Source organism: Hibiscus syriacus, unplaced genomic scaffold (assembly GCF_006381635.1).
Source record: "Hibiscus syriacus cultivar Baekdansim isolate YM2019G1 unplaced genomic scaffold, ASM638163v2 tig00111339_pilon, whole genome shotgun sequence".
Classification (NCBI taxonomy): Eukaryota; Viridiplantae; Streptophyta; class Magnoliopsida; order Malvales; family Malvaceae; genus Hibiscus; species Hibiscus syriacus.
Window position 1 is genome coordinate 82,539 of NW_024063065.1, and position 5,862 is coordinate 88,400.

Here is a 5,862-nt window from a genome sequence, read left to right on the forward strand (position 1 = left end):
ATAGAAATTCACCAAATCTCTTCCCCTTTGCTTCTCCAACTTTAATACCCTGTGGGATATTGACAGTTCCCAAATACTGCAATTAAAGGTCATGAAAAAAACGCATTAGTTTAGGAAAATTAATACTCCATTTGATATTTAGTTTAATACAATATATTATATATAAGATTTAAATTCTAATAATTTAACAATTAAAATTAATTATATAAGTTTAATTTATGTAATATGTGTATAAAAAATTACTCTAAATTTAGACATAATTAACTTACGTGGAGGTTGCATGGACACATAAGCCGCACCGTGAAAATCGCACGAGCCACTCACACGTGCCTTCTTTTGATAGTAACTATTGAAGGCATACGAGGCATGTGCTTCGAGAGAATCAGGATTAAAACATGAACCGTCCGATTGAATTGGGCCGCAGTCGGCTCCTCCCTCACCACAAGCATAATCCAACGCCGCCTGCAGCTCCTGCCGGTCGGCATTAGGGTTGGCCAAGCACCATGTCTGCCCTGCTCTCTTTGTCACTCCGCCTCTGGATCGATTCCTGTTATTCGTTGACGGTGGTCGGTTTCCACTTTTTCCGATGTTCATTGGTGGAGGGAAACTAACATTTAACCCTTGTTTTGAGAATGCTATGTTATATACCCTTTGCATATTGGGGTAAAATAACCCATAGTTTCTTTCCGATGTGGGACCTGGCTTTTGATTCTCGTTAAACAAAGCAAATATGTAAACGTTAAGTGGATCCTTTGGTCTCAAAGGGGTACCCTTTCCGCTCAATACTCTTCGTATTAAGTTACCATTATACGTCGCCGCATTAGCCTGGCTTGCACCGGTTTCAGCCACGTCCCCGGCCGAAGGCCACCCTGTCTCCGTCACCACCACCTTCATGTCATCAAATTAAGAGCCGACAAGGCGGCGGAAACGGCGTCGAGCTGAGAATCGAAGAGGCTGTTGTATTTAACCCCGTTACCGGAATCAACCACCCCTGGATTTTGTTTAAACAAAGCGTAATCGAGTGAGATTTGGTTCGAGTTACCTTCGTATGCGAAAAAAGGATAAATATTAACCATAAGGTACGACCCGGTCTGTTTCAAGAAATCCAACATGCGTTTAATGGCAACGTCCACTAGTTCCTGTTTGAATGAACCGGCCGACGAAGGGTAAGAGTTCTCCAAGCAAGTCATAGCTATAGGGGACGAGACTTTGATGTTTGAATCCAAATTGAATTTAACAAGTGAGGCCTGGATGGCTTTCATGGCGGGCACGAGGACTTTTGTCTCGTCGGTGACGTTGGCCGCGATAATTTCGTTACCGATAGCTATGGCTTCTATCTTTGTGGCGGGATAGTACTTTGAGATGCTGGTTTGAACCCAATTGTCCGCAAACGACTGATCGCCGGCGGCCGAGGCGAGCTTCTCGTTAGGAAGACAGACAACTACGCTGATCCCCGTGTTTGCCAACGCCGATAAGACCGCCGGATCGGTGTCGAAAATCTTCACTTTCGTTACGCCCTGAGACTTCAACAGTTGCACGACTTTGTCCGGTGATGGCAAGTTGTTCGCCACTCGACCATAGTTAATTCCAACCGAACCAGCTGCATCTGCCATGACAAAACAAAATCAAACCTTGAGTTGTTCAGGTTCGAATTCAGACAAAAAAACAAAAGTGTGGGTTTTAAGTTATATATATATATACCTGAAACAGCAAGGGCTGAAAGGAAAAGAATGAGAAAGGAGAAAGCTTGGGAGGTCATGATCAAATTATATTTGATAAGAGAATGGATATCAACTTAGTTATATTTATAGAGTAGGGTTAGTGGGAAAAGAGGAGTGTTTTAAGGTTGAAATCTAATGCAAGCCACCAACCCAACACTTTTCTCGATACTATTTTTAGGTTACTTTTATATGGATCCACATACTGTTTCTTATTTAGTTTTTACATTAATCATGCTATTTGAGATAATCATATTTATAAATAATAATCGTTAAATTAATATTCAATAATAACGAAAAATATATATAAAAATTCATCGACGATACAATGTGAATTGAAGATGATGATGATCAGTTGAGGTGACAACTAATTTTTGTTTAGTTTTATTATTGACGTAAGCTTCAATGGGATGAATATTATTGTGGTAGGGAAATGAAATGTTTTGCTGTTCAGAGTTAACTCTATTTGCCTATCTTCATTCTCAATAACCCAATCCTCTAGGTGGGTGAGGTAAACAATATTCAATCTTTATATATAAAAAAAGAACATTTGATTTTAGTATGTATTTCGAAATCATTTACAAAGGATTATTTAATTGATTAAATACTCCTTAATAATCTAACCAAAATTAAGATTAGGGTATAAAAATGTAGGATAGGGTATAATTGCAAGTGAAGGCATTAGTAGGATAGGAGGATAATATCATGATATATTGCCCACCCCATTACTATTTTAATTAATTTATTTAATTTTTGTAGGGCTTATTAGTAGAATGTATTTTTTTATTTTGTGATGAATGATAAATAAATAAATAAATAAATACTGTTGCTAAAAATGTCTAATTTCTCTTAAAAGAGAATTTAATACCGGAGAGCTAAGCAAAGAGTAAGGAAGCAATTTGCTTCGGTTGTTTGAGTTTTGAATGCTTCAATAAGTGGTCTTAAGGCGTAAGAAAATATTCCTATAATGGCGTTTTGCTATTGGGTCATTAAAGAAAGGGATATTTGCAATAGACAACCCTGAACCTATTGAAAGCTTTTATTAGACCCATTTGATTTGCTGGCCTTATCACATCAACCCCTTCTTGTAAGAGGAGGAAAATTGAAGTTCTCACGTATGACCATGGGTGGAACAAGGGGAGGGCAACGAGAGCTTTCACCCCGTCAATTATATTTTTAATTATTAATTAATATAAAATATATATTTTTAAAAAATAAATAAAGAAAAATTTATTATTCTTTACTCAGTTGAAAAAAATTATATTTATAAAAATAAAAAATTATTTTAATTTCTCACTATAATAAATTTTTAGTTCCGTCCCTGCATACGACCTTGCTTGTTTTCATACAATGGATCAAAACTTAAAAAGAGAAAATTAGTTTATCATAAATTCCAAAAGGAAATCATGAAACAAGTTATGATAAATATAAAAGAAATTGGGGGAATACAAATGATAACTTAAACATTTAAGAAAAAGAAAGATAAGAATACATTGCTTTTTAATTTTGACTACAGTTTAGTTAAATACAAGTTTTTGTCAATATGTAATAGGTTCATAGCTTTGGTGCAGAGGTTGAGAGTTTACCATTTAAATTAATTATTTAAGTTTAAATTTCTTTAATGTCAAATTTTAAATCGTTTGTTTTAAAATAATAGATCATACATGTTTTCGTCCGGATAAATTTTTCATTTTTTAACTTTGTTTTTATTTTATTTTAATTATTTTTATTTTAAATATAATGTTTTCTAAATATAGAATTATATATATATAAGATAAAATATCTATTATATTATAAATAGTTTTGAAAATATTATGTAGTACATATTATATAATTTTGAAAAATAGTGTGAAAATAATATATAGTATTTATTGTATAGTTTTGAAAATAATTTTGGAAAATAGTTTTAAAAATAATTTTGAAAATAGTATACAAATATACAATATATATCTTAAAAATAGTATATAGTTTATACTTCGGAAATAATAGATATTATATAGTTTATATTATTTTTTATTTCTATGTTATCTTTATTTTATTATTATTATTATTATTATTAATTTTATTCATTTAATTGCACGATCATTCTGATTTAAGGTCGAGTTCCAAGTCTAGTTGAGGATATTAAGTCAAGCTCTAATGGGAAAGGCCTGCATGATAACCCAATAGAAGCCCAAGTTCATAAGCCCTCGTGAAGCCAGATGACATCTAGGGTATCATCAACTAGTAGATCAAGAAGGAAACGGATAGTCCAGATCGCATAAAGATTATGGATTCTAATAAACCCTAAGTTATCTCCAGCGCTGCTTCACTAGATCCATTGGATCTGACCCAATCCAACTGTTTAGAGTAAAGATCAAACTAGGGTTTTACAACTCCAGGTGAAAACATGCGCAACCAAGGGATAACCGTTGGATATAACCTAACTCAACGGTTTAGATCAGAAGTGGGTTAGGGTTTTATCATAACCCTAAAGAGCAGATCACGCAATCATATCCTGACCATTGGATCTAACAACCCATATTCATCTAAATTTAGGGTTTTACCCCTTGTTGTTGCCGCCAGAGACCACTACAGTTGGATTTGATCTAATCTAACGGTTCACATGATACCAAGAGATCCAACCATCGATTCATCCGTGCGTCTGATGTACGCGCCAACTTCAAAATGCTCCAAACACTGACGGTGACATCTCCATACTCCACGTGCTTAGATTTGATCCCCATAGATTTGATTTTGTAATGATAGAGGACATGAGAGAACTGACATGTCCCCTCTGCCACCACCGTCAAGATAATGATCGATTCTCCTCGGCAAACAAAAGAAGAATAGAAAAATAAGAATAAAAAGAGCTTAGGGATTTTCAATTGTAACCTTTTCTGTAAATGAGTATAAAAACCCCAAGAACAAAAATGTAAAGAGAGTTTTTTGGCAACCCATGAAATCGAAAAACAATACTTTGAAGGTATTTCTTTTTTCAGTTTTATTCTCTAATTGCATAGATCGAAAACAAATAAAAAGGGGTAGAAGGGCGGTTTTACCTTTTGTTTTAGGGCTTTTATCGTCGGAATCAACGTCATCAGAGTCTAGAGGCTTAGGGGTCTTCCTTTTAGAGCCATAAAAACCTTTGGATGTTCAGTTTAAGGTTTGGTTTAAGTAATAAAAGGAAGATGGTAGAGCTGGGTATACGGATTACCCGCCCGTTTAGCCCACGGGTTTTGACGGTGCAGGCTTAAATGGAGCGGTTTAAAAAGCCCGCATTCATAAATGGTTTTGAATTTTAAGGCCCGCGGCCCGTTCATTTAACCCACGGGCTTACCCACGGCCTGTTAAATAACAACAATTTTAAATACTTTAAATGCAATAAAAAATAATGTTCTAACTTTCCACACCTTTAAAAATGATCCAGCAACTTGAAAAAGGAAGGTAGCACCGTCAAAATAATAAATAATATTTAAATTTTATTTTAAATAGCCGAAAATTATTATAAAATAATTTTTTTAATTTTTTAATCATTAATATATATATATATATATATATATATATATATATATACATATTACTTAAACTCAAATAAAAGAAACAATATTCACTTATATCACCAAATTGAAAAACAAATAAAACAATAATCACAATATACTTTTATAAAACACGATTATTCAAGACTATAATATGAAGACACAGAAGTGTCTGCAAGCATAAAATCAAACATAAAAATTCAACAAAGTCAAACATTATACAAATCTAACAAGAAAGTTGTCAAGTGGTCCTAATAATTGTATTTTATGGATACTTTAGAGAAAGACTAAAACATAATATGAAAATATAAAATAAAATACTTACAGTATAAGAGTAAATTTGAAAGATATGGTTATATTAAAATTGATAAAATATAAGTCATTAATTTGTTAAAATATATTTATTTTGTAAAAGCCTTTAAAACTCTTTAAAAGTTGAAAATTATGTTTTCAATTTTTTCTTTTACTTTTCTTTCTTATTTTTAATCCAAATATTACGTGTCATGTGATATATTATTAGAATATCACGTGATTTTTTATAATTAAAGAACGAAATGGATAACATACTTCATGAAAAAAAAATAAAAGGTCAAAATTAAATAAAAAAATCTTTAAATACCAAAATG

At 32.9% G+C, this 5,862-nt stretch overlaps 1 pseudogene; it reads right to left on the reverse strand.

The window, feature by feature from the left end:
- Window positions 1-1,759, reverse strand: LOC120159038 (annotated as a pseudogene).
- Window positions 1,760-5,862: the final 4,103 nt, after the last annotated feature.